The 15,000-nt window shown below is 44.5% G+C and overlaps 1 pseudogene; it reads right to left on the bottom strand.

The window, feature by feature from the left end:
• Positions 1 to 3,371: 3,371 nt before the first annotated feature.
• Positions 3,372 to 15,000, bottom strand: part of LOC119961409 — a 44,522-nt pseudogene continuing 32,893 nt past the window's right edge.

Genomic DNA, 15,000 nt, shown 5'->3' on the forward strand with positions numbered 1-15,000 from the left:
AACTCCAACGAGTACAGACCTGGAGTGCTCAACCGTTCCTTATATGACAAGTACTTCATTCCAGGGATCATTCTTGTGAACCTCCTCTGGACCCTTCCGAAGGTCAGCACATCTTTCCTTAGATACGGGGCCCAAAACTGCTCACAATACTCCAATTGGGGTCTGGCCAGAGCCTTATACAGCCTCAGAAGTACATCCCTGGTCTTGTATTCTAGCCCCCTCGACATGCATGCTAACATTGCATTTGCCTTCCCAACTGACAACTGAACCTGAAAGCTAACGTTAAGAAAATCTTGGACAAGGCCTTCCCAAGTCCCTTGGTGCTTCTGATTTCCTAAGCATTTCCCCATTTAGAAAATAGTCTATACCTCCATTCCTCCTTCCAAAGTGCATAACCTTACGCTATTCCATATTGTATTCTATCTGCCACTTCATTGCCCACTCTCCTAGCCTGTCCAAAACCTTCTGCAGCCCGCCTGCTTCCTCAATACTATCTGTCCCTCTGCAGATCTTTGTATCATCTGCAAACTTAGCAACAGTTCCTTCTTCCAGATAGTTAATGTATATTGTAAAAGGTTGCAACCCTGAGGCACACCACTAACACCGGCTGCCATCCTGAAAAAGACCCCTTATCCCAATTCTCTGCCTTCTGCCAGTCAGCCCAAACTCTCTCCATGTCAGGATCGTACCCTTAACACCATGGGCTCTTATTATGCGGCACCTTGTCAAAGGCCTTCTGGAAATCTAAATAAATCACGTCCATTGGTTTGCCTTTCTCTAACTTCCTTGTTACCGCCTCAAAAGAACTAAAAGATTTGTCAGACATGACCTCCCTTTGACAAAGCCGTGCTGACTCAGTCCTTTTTTATCCAGCACTTCCAAGTAATCCACAATCTCATCTTTAATAATTATCTTTAAAATCTTACCAGTGACTGAAGTCAGGCTAACCGGCCTATAATTTCCTGTCTTCTGCCTCCCTTCCTTCTTAAACAGCAGTGTTACATTAGCCATTTTCCAGTCCTCTGGGACCCTTCCTGCCTCCAGTGGTTTCTGAAAGATCATCACTAATGCCTCCACAATCTCCTCAGATAGCTCGTTTAGTGCCCTGGGGTGTAGTCCATCTGGTCCAGATGGTTTATCCACCTTCAGACCTTTTGGTTTCCCCAGAACCTTCTCCATAGTGATGGCCACTGCACTCACCTCTACCCCTTGGTTCTCCTGCAGCTCTGGCATCCCACTGGTGTCTTCCACCGTGAAAACTGATGCAAAGTAACTATTCAGTTCCTCTGCCATTTCTTGGTTTCCTATTATTACTTCTCCAGTCACATTTTCCAGTGGTCCAATGTCTATTTTTGCTTCTACCTTTTATATATTGAAAAAAACTTTTCCTATCTTCTCTTATATTACTGGATAGCTTGCACTCATATTTCACCATCTTTCCCCTTATTGCTTTTTTAGTTGTCCTCTTGTTGCTTTTAAAGGATTCCCAATCCTTTTGCTTCCCACTAATCCTCGCCACTTTGTCTGCTTTTTCTTTTGCTTCCATGCTGTCCTTGACTTCTCTCGTCAACCATGGATACCTTGTCCTCCCCTTAGCATGTTTCCTCCTCCTTGGGATGAATTTCTGTTGTGCCTCACTAATAACCCCCAAAACCCCTGCCATTGCTGTTCTACTGTCTTCCCTGCCTGGCTCCTTTTCCAGTCAACTCTGGCCAGCTCCTCACTCATGTCTTTGTAGTTACCTTTATTTAATTGTAATACCATTACATCTGATTGCAGCTTCTCCCTCTCAAACTGCAGGGTAAATTCTATCATATTGTGGTCACTGCTCCCTAAAGGTTCCTTCACCTTAAGATCCCAAATCAAATCTGTCGCATTACACATCACCACGTCCAGAATTGCCTGTTCCCTCGTGGACTCTACCACAAACTGCTCCAAAAAACATCTCTTAAATATTCCACAAATTCCTTTTCTTGGGATCCACTACCAACCTGATTTTCCCAATCCACCTGCATATTAAAGTCCCCCATGATTATTGTAATATTGCCTTTTTTACAGGCCTTTTCTATCTTCCGATTTATTTTCTCCCCACATCCTGACTACTGCTAGGGGTCCTGTACATAACTCCCACCGGGGTCTTTTTACCTTTGCGATTCCTCAACTCTACCCACAGAGATTCTATGCCTTCTGATCCTATATCGTTCCTTGCTGGTAGAAAGAAAAAAAGCAATGCATAATTGGCAAATGGAACACAGTACTTCAGGGGCTTGAAGAAGTGTGGGTGGGAAGAAAGATTTATGGATCTCTGGACTGGTTCGATTTTCATTTGAGTGTATGGAAAAATAATTTTGAACTGAAATTTAAAGAGAATTAAATTGGGACAGGCCCTCATGTACAAAAGATATTGGGAGCGAATACAGGGGGTGGGATTCTCCAATCCTGCGGCAGAGTGTCCACACCATTGTAAACGGCGTCGCATTTTACGACGGCAAACGGTTCGCACCGCTCCAGATCCCGGCGTGAGCCTCAGTTGTGCCGGTGCCAACGAGGCCATGCGCAGTGGCCTCCTACAACGTGCCGGCCCCGATGCAACATGGTGCAAGGCTACAGGGGCCGGCGCGTAGGAAAGGAGGCCCCCAGCCACAGAGGCCGACCTGCCGATCGGTGGGTCCCGATAGCGCCGCGCCCCCCACCCAAGCCGCCACTCGACCCTTACATGCCGATGTCCCGCCGGCTCACAGCAGGTTAGAACGGCGCTGGCAGGACTCTGCTCTTTTCCAACGGCCGCTCAGCCTATTCGGTCCGGAGAATCGACGGGCTGGCTGCATTGAGCAGCCCGAAGCTGCCGCCACGCCAACTACGCCGGCGCCAATGGTGGCAATTCTCCGCACTGTGGAGAATTGCGTGCCGCGTTCGCGGGGATTCTCCGGCCCAGTTGAGGTTGGGATAATCACGCCCAGGAGATTTGCAAAAAAACTCGATACATGATGAAAAGTGGTTTCGCAAACAAGATGGGATGCAAGGGGAAGAAAAGGTTAAAGTAGGTCTGGGAGAGTTAGGTCAGCAATTGGGAGAACAACATCTGCATGGAAAAGAAAGGTTTAAGAACAATAACTAAACTGAGCACATGGGGCACAACATGGATTTTCAGAGCATAGTTGTGAAAGGAATTTAAAGAAAAAAAAATCAAAATAAGAGATACAACTGGGAAGGGCATGGTTGGAGAGAACTGTATACACCGGTATAAATATAGTACAACAGAACTGCAGCCGACATTTAACAAAGTCACAAAGCAGAACTGGCAGCCATAAAGTTTAAAATATGACACTGGATCACAAACATTTAACAAAATAGAAAGGAACTCAAAAGCATATGAGGCAAGCTCAGCATTTCTTTTATTGAAAGAGAAAAAGGTTGCAGAAGATGCTTTGAGCTGAGGGTGATATTTTTTCAAATTATACTTATTCATAGAAATGCAAAAATTGACAGCTGAAAATGGAGGCGGGGTGGAAGAAAGAAGAAATAGACAAAGAAATTCTTCTGAAAATCATAGCAATTCAAATCATTACCAACACATTAAGCAGATCAATATATTACATCAGAATTTCACGACATGATTTTTTTTTAGACGTCAGACATTACAACACTAAGCTGCAAATATAATAATCCCAAAAGATCTCACCATTCATGTATTTTGTCGCCGAATACATACAGATGTCAGCACCAAGGGCCAAAGGACGCTAAAAAGACGACAATAATTATTCCTGTGGCAAATCAATATATCATCTTGCAAGTCGATATTGTGAACCATCAACTTAAATGTAATTTAAAACTGGATTATTCATGTTCATACCCTATTCAAAACATGGTTTTCCAAACTATTAAAAAGGTGAAACACTCATATTGGTCATTAAGGTTGCACTAAGCACAACTGTAAACATGCAACTTGTGGCACAAATCTCCCAAATCCGTGATCCTGCACGGCATTTATAATGAGAGCAGCTGACAATAAAAATACTAAAACAAAAACATTAAAGTGTCTTGTTTTGTTTTCCTTTCTCTTCTACTGCCCAAAGTGCGCACTTGGCATTATGAAGAAACATCCAGAATATATTGACATATAGCCGACTACAAAGATAGAAAATTAAACAGGGGCGAGACTTCTACAGTAATATTTATTTATTTAAAAGAGCCAAGTAGGTTGGAGTTTAAATATTGGGTTGTAACTAATGTTAAAGTGGAATCTACTTTGTATGCGATGCCCAACCACTCTTAGCAAAAACATCTTAGAACCATAGTTACCAGTTATTAATGAGATGTTTTAACACTGCATCTGAAATTGGAAAATTAGATAGGACAAACAAAAATGAAGACACCAGCAAGTAAGCCTAGCTGTTACTCTACTATGTTGCTCCTTCAGAGGAAGTTCTGCTTTGAAAGCATTAGGTCAGAACATCCATGGAGTGGCAATCACCGCTGGATTGCTGCTCCACTCCTTTTTACTGACCCAGGTCCGGAACTGCACACTGTGGGACATTGGGGGTCAATACCCGAAGTTAGAAGTTGTTTTAATTGTACCTGTTCCTGAGTAACTAGTCTGCTAAGAGAATCTGAACGATCCAAATTTTCCAATTTAAATTGGAACATTAGATAGTTATGGGTGCAATTCAATTGACCATCAGTAGTTTAAACTTTGAGGAATGGAAGTTTTGAATTATGAAGTAATTTATCACCCCAACTCTCTTGCAAACGAGGATCGATTTCTCCCAGCCTTAAAAAGAGATAATTCTGGTAGTAATAGAAATTAACAAAGTGGCATACACGGGAAGCAGTTTCAAAGAGTAATGTTCAAAAGTCAGTTGGTCTGAAGGAGATCTTGTGGCACAGTGGACACTCACACACACCACTATTCCCCAAAGGGAGAAAGTGTGATGTGATGATTCGCTAAAAAAAAAACGTTGGCCTGAATACAAAGATTTTTTTTTTTAAATTTAGAGTACCCGATTCATTTTTTTCCAATTAAGAGGCAATTTATCATGGCAAATCCACCTACCCTCCACATCATTTGAGTTGTGGGGGTGAAACCCACGCAAATACAGGGAGAATGTGTAAACTCCACACGGACAGTGACCCAGGGCCGGGATCGAACTTGGGACGTTCATCTAACCACCGTGCTGCCCTACAAAGACTTGTTAAGAAATATTGGAGAAATTAGTTTGGAAGTTATTACAGTCAAGCGTTCTACCAAAAGTTTGGCAAGGAAAAAGAAAAGATTGTCTCATTGTGGAGACAGAGGCTGGCCATACATGGGTATGTGCTGGAGTAGCATGAAGCAAATAGCAAGAGTACCAAAAAAGAAAGTAGCAATAGTATAAACCCTCCACAAGAGCACTCTTACCCACCCCCCCCATAATCCTCCACACCCCTCCCATCCCTGTAACCCCATCTAACCTATATATCGCTAGACACTAAGGGGCAATTTAGCATAGCTGATCAACCTTACTGCATATCTTAGACTGTGGGAGGAAATCAGAGCAGACACGGGTGTGAGTCTGTACAAAGTAAATAATGGCATGAGGGGAAAACTGGTCAATTACTGGGTACAATGAAAGAAAAACTGACTTCGCATGACCTAAAGCACAAATACAATCAGAGACGGTCAAGTTGTTCCGAAATGCCTGGGCCCTGTAAATTCTGATAAGACTAACTCGTCATAACCAAAGCAGTCTACAATACGACAAGATAGGGCCAGGGCAGGTCTCCTCCGATTCTTAACATGCGATCATAAGACAAGATAATGGTATGAGACCCAGCGTCCTGAAGGTTCAGCAAGATGACACCTGTTTATGATATTGTTTATGTGTTGTACTTCTGATCGAATTCCTGACCAGCTGTAGTCACGTAACCTGATTTTGATATGTATAAATATTGAGCGGATTCTCTGTTAAAGCGCGAACTTGGGAAGGAAACAGCAGTTTGTATTGACTGCTGCCGTGACTTCATGTTTCAGGCCATTTCTGCATGCAGCTGTAATTCGTAAATAAAGCTTTGTTTTGTTTTCTTAACGAGCGTTGTTGAATCTTTCTATCACAGTCCAGAAGCGGGAAAAATATTGACTTCGACACGGGGTGAATATGTAAACTCCACACAGTCACCAAATGTCAGAATCGAACTCGGGTCCCTGGCGCTGTGGGGCAGCAGTGCTAGCCACTGTGCCACCATGTCATCAGAAGCCTGCTTATCCACTGTATCCACCTGCCCTGCTACCTTAAGGGACCGGTGTACATGCACACAAAAGGTGCCTCTGACCCTCTGTTTTCCAGGGTCCTGCTGTTCATGTATTCCCTTGCCTTGTTTGTCCTGCCCAAGTGCATCATCACACTCTTATCCAGATTGAATTCCATTTGCCTTTGATCACTCTGTCTATATCCTCCTGAAATTTATGGCCATTCTCCTCACAGTTTACCACCTCACCAATTTTTACACCACCGTCGAACTTACTGATCAACCCTCCTACATTCCTGATAAATCATTTATATAAACCATAAACAGTAAGGTAACAATACTGATCCCCCCACTGGACACAGGCACCTAGTCAGAAAAACGCCGCTCGACCATCACCCTCTGCTTCCAGTCACTCAGCCATTTCTGGGTCCAATTTGCCAAATTTCCTTGGATCCCACAGGCTCTTACCTTTGCTATCAGTCTCCCATGTAGAACCTTATCAAAAGCCTTGCTAAAGTCCAAGTAGACGGTGTCAAATGAATTGCTCTCATATACACACCTGGTCACCTCTTCAACCAAGTTGGTCAGACATGATCTTCCCTTAACTAAGTCATGCTTATTGTTCGATTAATCCCTGCCTCTCCAAATGCAAATTCATTTGGTGTCTCAGAATTTCTTCTAATAGTTTCCCCACCACTATGGATAGACAGGCCTGCAGTTTCCTTGTTTATCCCTTCCTCAATAATGGTACCACATTGGCTCTCCTCCAGTCCTCTGGCACCTCTCCTGTGGCCAGAGATGAATTAAACATTATTGCCAGCGCCTCTGCTATTTTCTCCCTTGCCTCACTCAGCAGCCTGGGATACATTTCATCCGGCCCTGGAGACCAAGCCTGCCAGGCCATTCAAAACATCCTCTCTGTCTATGTTCATTCTTTCATTTTATCACAGTCCCTTCTGTCCTTCTCCCTGTTTTCTATACCCACACTGGCCCATTCACTAGTGAACACCTACAGAAAAGTATTCATTTAAATCCCCACCTACATCCTCCAGCTCCACATACAAATTACCACTGTGGTCCTTAATGGGGCCTACTCGTTCCCTGGTTATCCTTCTACCATTAATGTACTTGCAAAACAATTTAGGATTTTCCTTTAATTTCCCTGCCAGTAGCCTTTCATGTGCCCTTTTTGCTCTCCTAATTTCCTTTTAAGTTCACTCTTGCACATGCTATATGTCTCTAGGGTGCTGCTGTTTTGAACCTTCAAGATCTGCCATAAGCTTCCCTTTTTATTTCATCCAATGCTGTAAACCTTAGCTCCAACCTTTACCCTTGAACGTACATCTACCATTTGTACTGTATACAAATTGAATAATTTTGGTGACAGTACATAGCATTGTTATACTCCTCTCATCACTTGAAACATATCTGATTATTCATCTTCTAACCTGATGTCACTAATTTTACCACAATTAGAAATATACACCAAGTTAATTGCTAAAATTCTACTATATTTCTTCTAAAAAAAAATATAAGGACTGTGCAAGCAAGCAGGAAAGCAGATCTGAAGCAGCAGATCAGCTACAATCATACTAAATGGTGGAGCAGGCTTAAGGAGCTCACGATCGACTTCTGCTCATATGTTCTGCAAGGTGGGGTGCGAGTTGGATCTGGAGTGGTTTACAGACATCATTACATTTCAAATGAACAGAAGCTGCAAAATTTGAAATATGTAAAACTTTATAGCCACACAATGTTTTGTGGAATGTGCAGTTAGCATAATGGCGCAATAGCAGTAGAATGATACAACTTCATTTTTCCATGTCAGAGAGCATGAACTGCACACTTCCTTTGATACGAATACAGGTCAGAGCAATTATACTGAGCTTAGTACAATTAGATGCATGAAGAAGCATAAGCAAAGAAAGTGATATTCCAATGAAAATAAATTAACCCGTGGTGGATATTTAAAAATGCATTCAGAAATTTTTATTCAATTTAGCACTCCTACCTGGAAATAGGCAGACATGAAAGTGTTATCCCTAACCAGAATTATGTCTCCATGTTTGTGTACAGTTTCTGCACAAGCTTTGATGTCTGTGACATTCATCATAGGGTAGTAGGAGTCTCAATCCAGACAAGCTGTGTAAGGAAACAAACTGATTAGACATAGGGGGTTTCGCCAAAGAAGAGTTACAATGGAAGTGAAGTGAGAATAAAGTAGTTGTAGGCTGTTGGATACTAAAGGTCATGAAAAAAATCTAAATGGATTTTACACTGTTTGGTGGATCTTCCAGCCAGAATCCTGAGCCCTGGATGACGGGGGGCAGCAGGGGTTTGCTTAACTGATCAGTTACTGTGATTAGCTACCATATCCAGCTCAGTCCTGCCTTCCAGATCTGCCTCCTAATGATCATCTCCCAGTGTTCCAGCTCAGTCTCTTTATAGTCTTTTGAGTAAAACAGTTAAACTAACTTAACAAACGGAGGGTCAACTTGGAAAAAACAGCCCCTTAAAGTGATTTGTGACGAGCAAAAACAAATCATAAAGGCAACCTTAAACATCAAATGTGACAAAGGGGGTCATTAAAACATCCCAGTCCCGATGACGCACGCATGGGGATAGTCTGGAAGGGCTAAGAACTTCCAAAAATTGGCAAGAAATCCTGTGATAGACGCAGTAAGATTCAGTGGGGGACCAGCCGCCCTTTCAATATGGTGCTCAACGAGGCACTCTTGGAGACAGTGAAAATGATGACTGCTGACATAATCCTGTTATTGACCAGATGCTTGGTGTGCTGACACAAAACCAATGCGCTCATGAGGCAGAGTTGCAGAATACTAATATGCAAGAGAGAATCTGGAACGTCGAGCATGTGACTTCCTTGGCGGAAGCTAGAATTCAATCCTTGGAAAGCCAGCTTGTGGCATGTCGGAATTCTTGAGGGCTTGGAGAAGAGATCAGAGAAAAAAATATCTATGCCATCAGTCTGCCTGAAGGAGTGGAGGGTAAGGTTCCTATCAAGTTCTTTGAGAAATGGTTACCACGTTTTCTTAAGCTGGATGTAAAGGCTGGTGTTTCAAGTTGGAAGGGGTGCACTGTATGCTGCCGTGAAGGCAAGGGACAATCTTCGTCCCAGGCCTATAATCATTCGCTTCCACAATTTTAAAGATTGCCAAAAGGTCCTGGAGACAGCAAGGCATGGTGGGACCTGGCTATATGAGGGAGCGAGGAGTTCCTTCTTCCAGGACTTTTCAGCGGCGATGCAGATAAGCATCGAGGCTTCAATAGAGTTTGAAGGCAGCTCAAGGCGGCTGGAGTGAATTATGTTATGCTTTATCCGGTAAACTTGAAAGTTATATCTGATGACTCTGCAAAGTCTTTTGGTAATCTGGCCTTCATTTAGACCATGAGGGTCAAGGATTTGGATTGATGTTCTGCAATTTGGATTAACTCAAAAGATTTGGACTCTTTTCCCCAAGCATAGTGTTGTTCATCTGAATTTGTTCTATCTTATCCTGGTTAAGGGGGATGCTAATTTGAACACTGTATGGAATGTTGTCGTCTTCCCCTGGAGTGTTTCAGGGACATTTCCTAACTCTTTGACAAAGAGTCATCGGACTCGAAACGTTAGCTCTTTTCTCTCCCTACAGATGCTGCCAGACTTGCTGAGATTTTCCAGCATTTTCCCTTACGTTTCCTAACTTATTAGCTTATTGGCTCAGTCATGGTAGATGTGTCGTGACGGATGCATGAGAAGTGATTGAGTCAGTTAGGATTGTATTCGTTGGAGTTCAGAAGAGATCAGAAGAATGGGGGGGGGGTGGTGGTATCTCATAGAAATCTATAAAATTCGAACATTAGACAGGGTAGATGCAAGAAGGATGTTCCCGATGGTGGGAGTGTCCAGAACCAGGAGGTCACAGTCTGAGGATACAGGGTAGACCATTTAGGACAGAGATTAGGAGAAATTTCTTCATCCAAAAAGTGGTTGGCCAGTGGAATTCAGTATCACAGGAAGTAGCTGAAGCCAAGACATGTTTGTTTTCAAGAAGGAGTTAGGTACAGCACTTGGGGCATAGTGGATCAGGGGAGGGGGTGGGAAAGAGGCAGGATTAGGCTATTGAGTTAGATGATCAGCTATGATCATAATAAATGGTGGAGTAGACTCAGCCAAATGGCCTCCCCATCTGCTTTCTATGTTAATCCTGATTAATAAGAACACCCCTTGAGGCAGAGCGACATGTGCTCAGGACAAGTTGGTACATATGTGATCATTAGGGGTACGGTGCATGGAGACAGCATCCCGATAATGAATGGTTGAATTACTCTCCGGAGTTTAATATTGAGGCTTTTCTGGACTCTGCAGAGTTGGGCTTGAGCACCTCGAAAAAGATTCAGGAATTTGGAATTTACCCAGCAAACCTTCAAAACCAGCGACCTTCCTCTCTATAAATATGTCTGTTCCAACCCCTCCTCCGCCCCCCCTGACCTAAATGAAGAGTCCAAGACCGCCGGAACAAAGTGATCATTTCTGCATATCGGGGCTAAAATTGACCTGGTGCCCAGCTTCAAACGTTGCCTGAACTGTCTCCACCACCAGTACATTTTGCAGGGAACACAGAAGCGGAGCTGTAACCAAGGCCCTCAAAGTAGTACCTCTAAAAGCACTCAACTCCATCAGCCCCCATATGGATCAGGATCCTTAAGCCACCCTCATACTTTCTCATGTTTGCTGCCCAAGATCAAAATAACAAATCAGGTAGCACTAGGCCCCCCCTGACTGCCTCTACCTCTGCAGAAACACCCTACAAACAGTGGCGTCTTGCCCATCAGAAAAAGGCAGATATCATTTTATACACCTTCAAAAACAAAGATTTGGGAAGGAAAACTGGTAGAGACTGAAACAAAAATAAGACACCGAGAGAGACATACATTCATTTTTGTCGACCGTACACTGCCCGCCAGGGACAGAGGGAGGTTGTTCACTTCCAAGTCAGACCTAACCCCATTCAGTAGGCCAGTAAAGGTGAGTCTATGCAGTGAGGCCCAATTATGGGCCAACCAAATTCCCAATAACGAAAGCTAGGCCTGGCCAAGCGAAAAGGCAACATCCCAAATCGCACCACTCTTCGGGGAGTTACCGGAAAGTTATGCTTTTGTCCAGATTCAACTTATACCCAGAGAAGGAGCCAAAACTCTCAAGTAGCTTCATTATCTCCTCTATGGTGAAGAAAGGATCCTTTATATACAACCACAGATAATTGGCATTTAAGGATATCCTATACTCTCTCTCCCTCCCATCTATTCCCCTCCATCCCATGGAGACCCAATGCTATAGCCAGAGCATTGCCAAGACAAACAATGGGGGGGGGGCAGAGACGGAGGCACAGTGGACAACCCTGCCTCAAAGATCTCGAACAGATACCGCATTCCACCCCATCAGAACCTTTTCAGCATCCAAGGAAATATTCACCTCTGCTCAGGGACTTGAGGGGGGCAAAATATAAGTAGTCGCCGTATGTTGGCGGAGAGCGTCTTCCCTGAATAAACCCAGTCCTTTCCTCCCATCACCCCAGAAGGTAGGGATCCAAGCCAAAACCTTTGCCAGTGGCTTAGCGTCTGCATTCAATAATGAAATAGGGGTCTACAACCCTTAACTGTCGGATCCTTATCAAGGAGATCGAAGACCCCCCCCCAGAGACATGGAATCATTAACATATCCAACAAAGGGATCAGGTTTCTTGTTAAATTCAATCACGAATCCATCGGGCCCAGAGCCTAACCTGACTGTATTAGATCCATGCATTTAGTGATGTCCTCCGGGCTCAATGGGATTGACAACACCTCTCTTCAGACTCATTCGACTATAAACCATCCAAACTTCTGTGATGGGCAACCTATCCTCTGAGTAATAAAATCTGTGCTAAAAGGTCTCGAAAATCCTCAGTGACCTTTCCCGGGACAGGGACCAACCTGCATCATCTCCTGCGAGACAGCCTTCTGCCTCAGCTGGTGCACTAACAGGCAACTGGCCTTCCCCATATTCATAAAACATCCCCTCGAGCATCACAGCTGGTGCACATGCCTTGCCCATCGAGGGCAGCCCAAAATCCCATCTGTAATTTCTTCCTGCTCCGGTGTCAGGGTAAGTGTGTACTGGCGTCCACTTCAAGGATGAAATCCACCAATCTCTGCCTCCTCCACCTTTTCACTCTTGTGCCTAATAGGATATTATATCCTCCCTAATGACCACCTTCAGAGCCTCCCACAACATGAAAGGCAGGAGATAGTCTCCCTCCTATTAAAATCAATGAGCATACCCTCTCCTGCCAGCAACATCGTATCCAGCCTCCTCGGGAGGCGCTGAGTGGACATGAAGGTTAATAGTGCCTTTTCCACTGCCGAAGGATTCAAGGACTTCAGTATCAATCTGTCCAGTACACAATTAAAGTTTATTTTCCCCCCAACCCCCCTCCAGTACACAATCAGCTGGTGCAATTCCAGATTGTGAATTGAAGCCAACAACTTATTGAAAGCTGTATCGTCCCAGTTTGGTACATACAAATTAACCAGAACCACCGAAGTACCTTCCACGACCCACTAACAATCATATACCTCCTGTTCGGATCTACCAAAATTTTAGCTGCCGAAAAAGATACTCTCCTATTCACCAAAGCTGCAGCCCCCAGGCCCCATCAAATCCCAAATTAAATACTTATTCCACCCAGCTCTTCCGTAACCGTTGTCTGACCCTTGACCAACAAATGGGTCTCCTGCTAAAACACCACATAAACATCAACACCCTGTGCACAAACACCCTAGATCTTTTTAGTGGGCCATTTAACCGCCTTGTATGCCAGATGACCAACGGGGCCGTCTAATCCCCCCTCCCCTCCACCCCTGGCCTAGAGTCAACCATTCCCACCATATGGGGCAGTCCAGCAACTACTCAAATAGAGCCCCCACCAGGCCCTCCAAGGTGGCCACCAAATTTCCCATCAGAAAAGAACAACGGTTAGCACTGTTGCTTCAAGCACCAGAGTCCCAGGTTTGATTCCCGGCTTGGGTCACTGTCTGTGTGGAGTCTGCACGTTCTCCTGTGTCATAGAATTATAGATTATCATAGAATTTACAGTGCAGAAGGAGGCCATTCGGCCCATCGAGTCTACACCGGCTCTTGGAAAGAGCACCCTACCCAAGGTCAACACCTCCACCCTATCCCCATAACCCCACTCAACACTAACGGCAATTTTGGACACTAAGGGCAATTTATCATGGCCAATCCACCTAACCTGCACATCTTTGGACTGTGGGAGGAAACCGGAGCACCCGGAGGAAACCCACGCACACGCGGGAGGATGTGCAGACTCCGCGCGCAGACAGTGACCCAAGCCGGAATCGAACCTGGGACCCTGGAGCTGTGAAGCAATTGTGCTATCCACAAGGCTACCATGCTGCCCAGTGCCATTGTGGGTTTCATCCAGTGTTCCGGTTTCCTCCCACAAATCCCAAAAGACATGCTGTTAGGTGAATTGGACATTCTGAATTCCCCCTCAGTGAACCAGAACAGGCGACCGGTTGGAGACTAGGGAATTTTCACAGCTACTTCATCAGTGTTAATGTAAGCCTACTTGTGACAATAATAAGATTATTGTAAAGAAAAAGTTAAAGCCAGTCAGAGAACAAACCCTACCCCGCCTTCCATTAATACCATACCCAAATCAATCAGCAAACAGTAACAATGCAAACAAAGGCTCCTTACCCTACCCCCACCCTTAATCCTAAACAAACAATCCGAATCTCACCCTAAGAACTCCCCAAAGTATGAGCTGCAGTTACCCTCACCACTTCGCCCCTGTTAACTATAGAGCTAACAGGACGGCCCCCGCCCAGAGTAAAATCAGAACAAATAACCATAACACCAACCACCCATATCCAACTAAATCAAAGAACAATGTCCATCCCACAAAGCAACAGTAAAAATACAAGTGCAAACTCAAAAATACCCAACAAATCCCAAATATCTGGACAAATCCCCCTGGACAGACATCTCACAATAGATAGGTCAATCAGTCCATGATTCTGCACGAATGCCTCTGTCGCCACGATGCACGAAAAGTATAATTTTGTTTCATAGGTTACTGAGGCAGGCAGGTACACCACACCAATCCAAAGTTATTCATGTGCAACATGGCCTTGTTGAATGCTGCACATCTCTTAGCCAGCTCCACTCCCACATCCTGTTAGAGCCTAATGGCATAGGCCCTCCCATTTATAGTCCTGATGGTCCTTCGTCCATCGCAGGACACTTTCCTTTTCCTTGTTTTTAAAATAAATTTAGAGTACCCAATTCTCTTTTCCAATTAAGAGGCAATTTAGCATGGCCATTCACCTACCCTGCACATCTTTGGGTTGTGGGCGCGAAACCCACACAGACACGGGAAGAATATGCAAACTCCACACAGACAGTGACCCAGGGCTGGAATTGAACCTGGGTCCTCAGCACCATGAGGCAGCAGTGCTAACCACTGCGCCACCGTGACGCCTCTTTTCCTTTCTTGGTGAATGTAAAATGCACATTGATCGCACACAGTGGTTCACCAGAATGGGGCTTCCGCCTGAGCGACCTGTGGGCCTGCTCCAACTCGGAAAGGGATGCCGTTCCAACACCTTCCCAAACAGCTGCAACAATATTTGTTGGGTTCGGACTTTCCAGGCCCTCAGCAGTCCAACAATTCTTAAATTCTGCCTTCTGGAGCAATTCTCCAGATC

Source organism: Scyliorhinus canicula, unplaced genomic scaffold (genome assembly GCF_902713615.1).
Source record: "Scyliorhinus canicula unplaced genomic scaffold, sScyCan1.1, whole genome shotgun sequence".
NCBI classification, from domain to species: domain Eukaryota; kingdom Metazoa; phylum Chordata; class Chondrichthyes; order Carcharhiniformes; family Scyliorhinidae; genus Scyliorhinus; species Scyliorhinus canicula.